Source organism: Micromys minutus (genome assembly GCF_963924665.1).
Source record: "Micromys minutus genome assembly, chromosome: 15".
Lineage (NCBI taxonomy): Eukaryota > Metazoa > Chordata > Mammalia > Rodentia > Muridae > Micromys > Micromys minutus.
The window spans coordinates 51481767-51493338 of record NC_137984.1 but is presented as its reverse complement, the minus strand read 5'-3'; the positions used below and the strand labels follow the sequence as shown (position 1 = coordinate 51493338).

The following is an 11572-nucleotide window of genomic DNA, read 5'->3' as shown; positions in this document are numbered from 1 at the left end:
CACCTTTACCATCCAAGTTAATTTGAGACAGACCAAGAGAGGCACTGTTAGAGACTATGGCTGTCTTCCTTGATATTCAGACATCCTAGTTTCCAGTAACTTATCATGGATAGGCTACCCATGAGTCTATAAAAACCTGTTCATATTTAAGAATTAGTTTCCACAAGGACAAAGTTGAACTTCCTTTTATTTGTCCTAAAATGCTTACTTTCAAACTTGAAGGGACCTCAACTATTCCATGTAGTTTTCGATAATTCTTTTATCTTTTCAGACCAGAGTCAAAATATTCGTACAGAATTCATACTGCAGCGCCTTCCACCCACCCTTTGGTCGCTTGAACCCTTTGGTTCTTTTTTCCGCTTTCAGATCTCTCTTGAAGTGTAGTAAGCAGAACTGTACTGGGTATTCCAGCTGCAGTTTGGTCTATCGTCAGAATGGCCTCGGCTACGCCGTAGTTTTCCAGTTGGTCTATTTCTAGAACTGTACGATCTCCTATAGTTATAATCAAAGGAGTGACTCCTTGATCTCCTTCTGCCATAACTTCTGCTTCGAGAATGTCTATATCGGTCATGATCGTCATATCTTGAACTGCTGTATACATTCCTCCCTTTCTTGGCTTTCATTTGATTTGCTGTCTTTCGATCCCCCTTGCGAACTGTATTTCAATTTGACCCCCACAAATCCATTTTCTGTCCAATTTATGTAAAGCATCTTCAGCATCACGAACATCCTCAAATTGAACATATACAAATCCTCTTGGACGTCATGTGTAGAAATCAAGTGGAACATAAACATCTACTATTGAACCATAACGACCAAATTCCCGACATAAATCTTCAGACCTCGTGTCGTCCGCCAGGTTTCTGGCAAACAGAGAGGTGTTGCGGGGGTGCAGGTATCGGGACATGACGGAATTGGAACTCTAGGCCAGCGGCACTAACGGACTCGGCAAACCGTCCGCAGCTCCGGCCGCAGCTCACATCCACTCAGGGCCTGTTCAGATATTTTTATTATCCTGGGTTTTTTTTTATTCCAAATGAATTTGCAAACTTACTTGGTTAGGGCCACACCAAGGTATTTTATATTCTTTGTGACTATTGTGAAGGGTGTCGATTCTCCAATTGTTTTTTCTCAGCCTGTTTATCCTTTGACTAGAGAAAGGCTACTGATTTGTTTGCATTAATGTTATACCAAGCCACTTTGCTGAAGTTGTTTATCATCCGCAGGTGTTCTTTGATGGAATTTTTGGTGTCACTTAAGTACACTAACATATCATCTGCAAATAGTGATATTTTGACTTCTTCTGTTCCAATTTGTATCCCTTTGAACTCTTTTTTGCTGTCTGATTGCTCTGGCAAGTTCTCCCAGTACTATGTTGAATATGTAGGGAGAGAGTGGGCAGCCTTGTTTAGTCAATGATTTTAGCGGGATACCTTCAAGTTTCTTACCATTTACTTTGATGTTGGCTACTGCTTTGGTGTTTATTGCTTTTAGTACATTTAAGTATGGGCCTTGAATTCCTGATCTTTCCAAGAATTTTAACATGAAGGGGTGTTAAATTTTGTCAAATGCTTTCTCAGCATCTAAAGAGATGACCATGAAGGTTTTTTTTCCTTTGAGTTTGTTTATATAGTGGATTACACTGATAGATTTTTCATATATTGAACTAAGCTTACATCCCCAGAATGAAGCCTACTTGATCATGGATAATCATTTTGATGTGTTCTTGTATTCAGTTTGCAAGAATTTTATTGAGTTTTTTGCATCAGTGTTCATGAGTAAAAATTGGTTTGAAATTCCCTTTCTTTGTAGGCTCTTTGTGTGGTTTAGGAATGAGGGTAATAGTGGCTTCACAGAATGAGGTGGGTAATATTTCCTCTGTTTCTATTTTATGGAATAGTTTGGAGAGTATTGGTAGTAGGTCTTCTATGACGGCCTGATGGAATTCTGCAGTAAACCCATCTGGTCCTGGTTTGTTTGTTTGTTTATTTGGTTGGTTAGTTGGTTGGTTGGTTGGTTGGTTGGTTAGTTAGTTGGTTGGTTGTTTGGTTGGTTGGGAGGCTATTGATGACCACTTCTATTTCTTTAGGAGTTATGGGGCAGTTTAGATGGTTTATCTGTTCCTGATTTAACTTTGGTACCTAGTATCTCTCTAGAAAAATTGTTCATTTCCTCTAGATTTTCCAATTTTGTTGAGTATAAGCTTTTGTAGTAGAATCTGATGACATTTTGAATTTGCTCAGTTTCTGTTGTTATGTCTCCCCTATCGTTTCTAATTTTGTTAATTTGGACACTCTCTGCACCCTCTATTTAGTCTGGCTAAGACTTTATCAATCTTGTTGATTTTTCTAAAAGAACCAGCTCCTGGTTTTGTTAATTCTTTGTATAGTTCTTTTTGTTTCTATTTGATTGATTTCAGCCCTGAGTTTGATTATTTCCTACCGTCTACTCCTCTTGTGTGTATCTGCTTCTTTTTGTTCTAGAGCTTTCAGGTGTGCTGTGAGCTTTTAGTGGATGCTCTCTCCTGTTTCTTTTTGGAGGCACTCAGAGCTATGAGTTTTCCTCTTAGCACTGCTTTCACTGTATCCCATAAGTTTGGGTATATTTTATCTTAATTTTTGTTAACTTTAAAAAAGTCTTTGATTTCTTTTTACTTCTTTTTTGACTGAGCTATTGTTGAGTAGAGCATTGTTCAGTTTCCAAGAGTATGTGGGCTTTTTTGGGGATTTTTTTGTTTGTTTGTTTTGTTTTGTTTTGTGATTTTTTTGTTCTTGTTTTGGGTTTTTGTTTGTTTGTTTGTTTTTTGTTATTGAAGACCAGCCTTAGTCCATGGTGATCTGATAGAATACATGGGATTATTTCAATGTTCCTGTATCTGTTGAGGCCTGTTTTGTGACCAACTACATTGTAAATTTTGGAAAATGTACCTTGAAGTGCTGAGAAGAATGTATGTTCTTTTGTTTTAGGATGAAATATTCTATAGATGTTTATTAAGTCCATTTGGTCCATAACTTCTGTTAGTTTTACTGTGTCTCTGTTCAGTTTCTGCTTCCATGATCTGTCTATTGATAGGAGTAGAGTGGTAAAGGTTTATTATTATTGTATGGGGTACAATATATGCTTTGAGCCTTAGTAGAGTTTCTTTTTATGAATGTGGCTGCTCTTGTATTTGAAGCATAGATATTTAAGATTGAGAGTTCATCTTGATAGATTTTAGCTTTGATGAGTAAAAAGTGTCCTTCCTTGTCTTTTTTTTTTTTTTTTATGACTTTTGGTTGAAAATCTACTTTATTTGATATTAGGATGGCTACTCCAGCTTGTGTCTTGAGACCATTTGCTTGGAAAGTTTTTTCCCAATCTTTTACTCTGAGGTAGTACCTATCTTTTTTCCTGAGATGAGATTCCTGTATGCAGCAAAATGCTGGATCTTGTTTATATATCCAATCTGATAGTCTCTGTTTTTTTATTGGGGAATTGAGTCCATTGATGTTAAAAGATATAAAGAGTGATTTTTTGTTTTCTGCTATGTTTGTTGGTAAAGGTAGAACTTTGTGTGTTTTCTTCTTTGGGTTTTGTTGCAAGAAAACTTTTTTTAGGGCGAAGTTTTCCTCTTTGTGGTGGAATTTTCCATGTAGGGATGGATACATGGACAGATATTGTGTAAATTTCCTTTTGTACTGGAATGTAGGTTGTCCTAAAGCTGTTTGTATTTTAATGTTAATTTCACTTCCCCAAGAAGAGCTGCCTAGTTAAGAACTCCTGAGGTGACTTCATCTGAACCTTCCCATTTTAATTAGTAAAATAAAGGAAAGCCAGTGACTGGGTGAGGTGAGGGAGTTGAAGAGAGGAGAGGTCTAAAAGGTCAGAGGAGGGTGGAGGTCATTGCAACATGGAGATTTCCAAGGACCAGCTAAACCCAGGTGGAATTGATTGGTGTTAAATCAATACGACCTTTAAGAATTTTATAGGTCTAGTATGTCATATAGAATGGCAGTTTGTATCTTTGTCTATTTGATGCAATCTTGTTGGGTAGAGGGTTTGTGGATTGAGAGTTGAATATATAAACCTGTATGAAAAGCAATTGGGCTATAGAGTTGTGTTTGTGTTGAGTTTTTGGAGTAAATGTACACCCAGAAGGGAGGCAGAGAAAGACCACAAAAAGAAGGGAGTTGTGTGGACAGGGTTGGGTTGTGGGGGTGGCCTGGACCAGGTGGCTGGGGCCAGGTGACTGTAAGGGTCAGGCTTAAAGTGTGAGACCTCAAGGCAGATAAAGAGATAAACAATTTCTTTTTTAATAATTACTTGCAACACTGGAATATCTTGGTTTCTTTATCTGTGGTTATTGAGAATTTTACTGTATATAGTAACCCGGGCTGGCATTTGTGTTCTCTTAGGGTCTGTATGATGTCAGTCCAGGATCTTCTAGCTTTCATTGTCTCTGTTGAGAAGTCTTGTGTAATTCTGATAGGTCTGCCTTTATATTTTTCTTGTCCTTTTTCCCTTACTAATTTTAGTATTCTTTGTTTAAAACATTTGGTGCTTTGATAATATGTGTCGAGAGGAAATTTTTTTCTGGTCCAATCTATTTGAAGTTCTGTATGCTTCTTGTATGTTTGTGGTCATCCCTTTCTTTGTTTAAGAAATTTTCCTCTATAATTTTTTGAAGATATTTACTGGGCCTTTTAGTTGGGAGTCTTTGCTCTCTTTTACACCTACTATCCTTATGTTTGGTCTTTTCATTGTGTTATGGATTTCCTATATAATTGATATTTAAAGCTTTTTGATTTTTGCATTTTCTCTGGCTGTTGTGTCAATGTTTTCTATGGCATCTTCTGCCCTTGAGAGTCTTTCTTCCATCTCTTGTATTTTGTTTGTGATGCTTGTGTCTATGACTCCTGATGTCTTTCCTAGGTTTTCTATCTTCAGGGTTTTCTCCTTTTGGGATTTCTTCATTGTTTCTATTTCTGTTTTTAATTCCTTCACCTATTTGTTTGTACTTTCCTTGTAGCTCTTTAAGTGATTTTTTTGGTTTTTGTGTTTTTTTAAGTGTTTTAACTTCTTTGCATGTGTTCGCCTGTCCTTTCTGTACTTCTTTAAGTGTGTTATTTATGTGCTTCTCGAAGATCTCCCTCATCATCATGAAGTATGTTTTTAAGTCTACATCTTGTTTTTCTGGTGAGTTGGGATAACCACTATTTGCTGTGGTGGGAGAACTGGGGGTGTCTCTCCTGTGGGTCTGTGGGCCCATGGTCTCCGGAGGAAGATTGTTCCTGTGTGTTCAGCTCTTTGGGTAGGCTGTGAGTCTGATGATGGTCCGGGTTCCTGATGCAACTGGGCTAGCTCTGTTCTTGGGCTTGAAGTGTCTGTTCCCAAGCAACACTGGTATCTGCACCCTGAGAGTTCTGGGCAGTGTCTTCCATGATAGTCAGTGGAGAGGGAATGTGGACTCACCAGTAGAATTAAGAATAAGAGTACTTCTGCGGGTCCTCCAGGTCCCAGCAATCTGTGGGCAGGCCGCCAGCCCTGGTGAAACTCAAGGTGTGCACTCCAAGGCTGAACTTAAATAAAATTATCTATTCTATTAAGTACTGTCTCCTGATTTGTTCTGGTCGGGGGCGGGGAGGAAGGGAGCTATAGTTGGATCTCCAGGAACCGGTAAAAGAACTTTCCACTAGTTTTTTTTATTAAAACAGCATTTCTACATTTCCTGAATCAGCTCCCCACTCTGCAAAGTTTCTTACCACCACATTATTGAAATTTCTCGGGTTTCAGTTCAAACATGCAGGGATGAATTGCAGAGGGGTGAGTTTATTAGAAGTTATTACTATGTGAACAGATAAACTTATAGATAAAAGCATGGAATGGGGAATGAAGGAGAATTCAAGCCCCTGAACCATAGACAAAGAGAATGATGGGGCTCCCTGAACAGAGGAAAATCAAGACCCACAGACAGAAGTGGAGGTGGAGGGGTTTCATATTCTTTTGAGGGCAGGAGTTGTTAATTTCTAAGGCAGTGTAAAGAACAAGAGCACAGAAAGAGGCCAGAGTCTGTCTTTCAACAGATGGATCTGTGTTTATTGGCACACACAGTGAGGTACAGCCTCTCTTCCTCAGGAAATTAGAGGGTCTGCCAGGGGAGAAAGCTAGATGTGACCCCATATAGAGGCAGAGTGAGGAGCTTGGGAGTAAAAAAAAATTGTTGCAGCTTGGGAGAAGTGGAGGCTCTTCTTCCTGAAATTGTTTGCCCAATTTGAGACAGTATCTTGGAAGAAAGACTGTCTGGCTCAGCAGACATTCCTTTCTATGCTGGCCCACAAGACTGGGCAAGGTCATCTTTAATCTCATAGTAATCCTGTTTATAACTCTCTCTGGCCTGGTTATACAGTGGGCATAGTTACCATCTAAGGATCTTGATAGGATTTGTGTCCGGCATAGTTACACAGCAGCATGGTTACCATCTAAGGTCCTTGGTAGGGTTTGTGGTCTCTCTGCCACTTAAGTATTAAAAGGTAGGAAAGCCTTTAAGTTTGAGATATAGCAATGGAGAAATCTGTAACACCACAGACAGGAATAGACAAGAACCAGCAGTTGAAGAAAGGTTTTAATTGGGGGTAAGAAAACACACAAATGCAGCAGATGTGTGTGTGTGTGTGTGTGTGTGTGTGTGTGTGTGTGTGTGTGTGTGTGTGTGTGTGTGCAAACAGAAGATTTGGGAAGCCAAAATCTAGTTTCACTGCAAGGGCTGTTTTTTTTTAAATCTCTGAAGTGTCTTCCTCCAGTAATTTAGGATTGGTCAGTTTTTAGAAAGAGAGAACGGCTGATTGGTCCACAAATATATGTATAACATTTTTTGATTTGGCCTTGAATTTGTTGAAGGTAAAAAAAAAGTCCTCAAGGCCTTTGTTTTAAGCTGCCATGCTTTTGTATCAGGAGGGGAGGAAGTGAAGGAAAAGGCTAGGAATTTTCCACCAGCCTCAGGATGCCGAGTAACCCCTCTCTTCTAGGAAGAAATGTTTCAATCCTATCTAGCTACAGTTTCTGGAATGTCTCTAGGGCATCAGGCAGCCTTTCCTCCCAGAAAGAAGTGTCCCATCCTTATCTAACAGCAGTCCCTGAAATGTAGGTCAAAGGCCCTGATGTGGCCCATGTTGGTGGCAACCAATCACCTTAAAGGCCCACTGAACCCACCAATGCTTGCATGCCTAATTACCATCGCTGTAACCCACACTCTATGAAATGTATAAAAACTGTACTAACAGGGAGTTCAGGGTTGCTTCTCCTCTGGATATAGGTCAATTCCAGAGCACTGGACTAATAAACCTCTTGCTTTTGCATCCAATCTCTAGTCTCATTCAGGGGAATCTCCTAGTAGTTAAGGCTCAATTCAAGTCTTACAGAAGCCAGCCATCTTGGAAATTCATCATCTTTTTTGTCTAGTCATGGTTCTGCTCTCCTATTTGTCTGCCTCCCAAGGAATTTGTCTAAACCCAGTCCTCCCAACAGCACAAGCCTTCAAACAGTTTCACTGAATCTTAGGCAAGAATCAGGGAAGTGGGTTGGAAGCAGGACATGTGGCGAAAATATCCTTATGTTTTGTTTTGTTTTGGTTGTTGTTGTTTTGTTTTTTGTTTTACCTTCTTAGTAAGAGCTCCTGGTCTCAGGAAGACTATTTGGTTCTCAGACAATGTCTCAGTAGAGTGCTTGGTGGTCACTGCAGGTATTGGGGATCTAACATAACAGTCTCACAAACTGTAATTTACAGTCAAGGCCAGTCACAGTTAAAGTCTGTATTTTGTGATCTTACTTTTGTGAAGTACTTTACATAATTGATGGAAGGGTAGGTCTTGGTGAGATTTGAGTTATTGTTTTAATTCACTGAGTTTTAGTAGATTATTGAGGGGAGAGAACTTAATAGAGTATAAAAAAAAATTAATGACCTAAAAGCTTCAGAGAAGCTCTGGACAGGAAAGTTGACTTGATTGAGAACATTCATGAGCTGTCCGGATCCAGGACTCTCTTGATAAAGGAATTCAAAGGATGCTGTGGCCTCCTAAACTAATCCCCCTCGCAGAAGAAGATTAGAGGGCCGGATAAGAGCGATATACTAACCACAATGGGTGTTTACCACTTTGAGACAGCGGAGGACCTGAGCTGCAGATGGGATCTTCTGTCCCAAAAGTTCCCTGCTTTAGGTGCCATGATTGTCACGGCTGTTAGTCACTTCAGACATTCTGATGGTTGTTGTTTGGCTTTGCTTTCCTTTAATCGAAGCTTTATCGTGGAAGCTGGGGCCAGAGTTTCACTGTAGCTTGGCAGGCGGTACAAACAGGAACAGGGCTTGGGCTGCTTTTAGGATTTTCTTCTCAGAGCTCCTCTGCCCTTGTCTGTCTTCTATTAACAGTATGGACTTAATTTCATCCTGACCCCGTGTTTGATGTTGTCATTGTTGTTGCTGTGTTTCCTGGGGTCACACACAGAAGACAGAGCCCTGGGCTTTGTATAGATTTCCCAGACAGCTAGCACTTCATTCTTTTTTAATAAAGATAATTTTCTATGCTTCTAGAAGTACAACAGTGCTGTGTTTTATTGTACTTTAATGAGATATAGTGTGGTCACACAGCTTACTTGTGTAGTCATTTGTGGCTTTCTGTGACACTAATTGGGTGTATTACAGAACACATTAGTCCATTTATGCTGCCTGGTATCTTAAAACACTAGTTTCCAAATAGTTATTAAAATTCACTTCAAAACCTGCTTCTCTTTATATTAAAAATGCCTTAGCATTTAATTTTTTCGGCAAATTAGAGGATCTGTTTGTTATAAAATTTGTCAATTAGAAATGACTTGCTATTTTTAAAAACAAAACATTGAATGTATATGAATCTTTAATGCTCTTTCTAGAATCAAGGGGAAACTCACAGGGCACTAGAGATGTCTGTTCTTGAGGCCACAAACATGTGGTGGCAGTGAGGAGGAATTAAAGGGAAAAAGAGTGTTCTAAACAGTTACAAATAGGTGCTTCTCACTATGTTTTGATAATTGGATGAAAATGAAGACATGACCACTCCTGTGCATTGGTGAAGACAAGCGGTTTGTTGTAGATATAAGGGAGAGTTCAGCTAGAGGCATCCGGAAGTGTCTAGACTGAACCTGGTCTTGTAGGGAGGTGGGGAGAGGCAAAGGAGGAAGAGGAAAGAGGGCAAGTGCCCAAGAGAGGCACGGAGGCACAAGAGGCCAAGAAAAGGCACCTAGCCAGTAAGTGAAAGAGAAAAATGGTTAGAGGAGGTGAAAAATCAGACTCTAGAATTTGGAGTCAAATATGGGGTATGGCAGAAGAAATAACTGATACATAAATTTAGGGGAGTTAAATCAGCATCTTGGTTCAGTTGGAAGGACACTCATGTCTGCCCCTCCCAAAACTGCCTGCAGTATGCCAGTCCCAGGTGTTTCTTTGGAACTGGGGGAAGTGCAGTGCCTTTACTTCTTATTTCGAGTCAGTGCAGTGTTTCCGAAGTAGCCTCAGCATCTGAGTATTGAAGTCACATTCCACTTAGGGTCGAATCTTGTTTTCATGGTATGATGGATATATAACAGAAACTCTGAACCAAGTGTTTGTTGGATATTTGTGCCACCTTGAGTGGTAGAACACTTTCTTTACCATGCTCACAGACTCCTCCTAAGCCCTTTTCCCAGAGCTAGGGCAAGGCCAGCACCTAGACTTCCCTACTGGATTTAGCTGTCATTCCCAGCCCTGAGAAAGAATAGCTAGGCCTGCTCTACAGAAAAAACAAAACAAAAAAAAATTTGCACCAATTCCCGAGCTTGCCCAAAGGTCAGGCCACATATTTCCCCCAACCCCGGGTCACTGTGGAAAGCTCTGCTGCCCCCCCCCCATATAAACCCTGTGTTTTGCCCAGTTCTCTACTGTGTCTCTACTTCTCATCCTAACAGAGGCAGTCACCCTCCTTGGTTTTTCCCTCCTGATAAATCTCTTGGGTGAGGTTTGTTGTGCATTGTGATGTTGTGGTCATCCTTGGCTCCAGACTGCCAGGACACCTTTCCAACCCACATGTGACCAACTTATGGTGTCCTTTTCAGCAGTTTGTCATATGTTCCCATACTTGAGCAGAAATCAAACTAGGTAACACAATGCACATTTTATTTAAAATATACAACTTGTATTCTTAGAAACAGACTGAAATTTGTATTCTAGCTTTGTGTTATTTAAATAGATGGCAGCAGGTAGACAGGTGTACGTCACTGGTAAATTTTTAGACAATACTTTAGTCGTGAACATTAACTCTGTAGCTTTAGCTGTTAGAAGATACAGCTCTTGATCTACAAGTCAGTATATGTCTCTTGGATTCACTACAAGACACACAGCAGAAAAATATTGGAGCACTACCTACAGCCAGCACCAGAATTCTCACCTTTGGGAGAAAACATTAGAGGAGACCATCTAACTACAGAAGTGCAGGAAAGATGAGACATAGTTCCGGTATTCCCAGGGGAGCTTCTTACCTCTCAGCATTTCTCAAGAAGAGCCTACCAGTTATTCTAAAGTTTGACTGGATCTTCCGCTTGATTCAGTGCCTATTTCTGATTTCATCTACTCACTGCAGTATTCCTTTTAAAAGCCACAGTTGTTGTGAGATGGCATGCTTATTTTATCTTGGTGTTTACATCGCGATAAAGATTAAAGACAGCTTTTCCCACCCACTGTAGAAAGACAACCGACTAACAGATTCTAAAGGACTTATGTCTGATTCCCTTGGGGTCTCAGCTTTTGGTTTAGTATCTGGTGCACACAGTGAGTTCAACCTTTGGTTTTGTGCCTGGTGAACACAAGTGCTCAAGGTTCGCTGGTACCTGACTGGCAACCTTGCATTAGAGTTAAATTCTATTTGGCCACATCAAGAACTATGGGGTGTAGTGATGATCCACCATTCCCTCCCCCGCGCCCCCGCCCAAGCCCTTCTAGTGCTGGGATAAAGATTTTTCTTCTGGGCCCTAACAGGAATCTCAGCATAATTCTATAGTGATAACTTTCTTTTGAAATTATTAAAAAGTCGGTAGCGAAGTGTGAAGTATGAGAAGAAAACTATAAAGTTAATACGTATGTAAATCACACTAAGCGAAATGTTAGAAAGATCAAAGAACACCGTTAATTAAAGCCTTTGAGTCCAGCTTCTCTAGTATCTATCTGTGAAAGTTGGTAGGTTGCTTAGCAACTCCGCAACGCTTCCCCATCCGCCCTGGTCTTAAGAGTCCCGCCCCCAGTTCCGTTGCTACGTCTGACTTCGATTCAGCACGTACTTCCGCCGTAATCAGCCAGTGGGGACCTAGCGGCCACTTTATTTGACTTCCATTGTACTGCCTGTCTAAAAATGTGTCAATAAACAATCAAAAGTAGAAGCGTATTCTTTACCTATTATTTATACATCACTTTGATAGATAAACATTCAAAATGAGATTCTACCTGTGGGCTAGCGGCCTTCTGTAGCCTGTGAGCTCCGACACAATTTTCAGGCGCTCTGTGGATAGCCGCATTGGAGGGCTACGTAGGCCACGA

General features: G+C 40.3%; 1 pseudogene across 1 annotated transcript; it reads right to left on the bottom strand.

Moving 5' to 3' along the window:
• Positions 1-362: 362 nt before the first annotated feature.
• LOC308430073 (serine/arginine-rich splicing factor 10-like) lies at positions 363-907 on the bottom strand (annotated as a pseudogene). The gene has a single exon. The product of its transcript is annotated as a serine/arginine-rich splicing factor 10-like (transcript).
• Between the last annotated feature and the right edge of the window lie 10665 nt (positions 908-11572).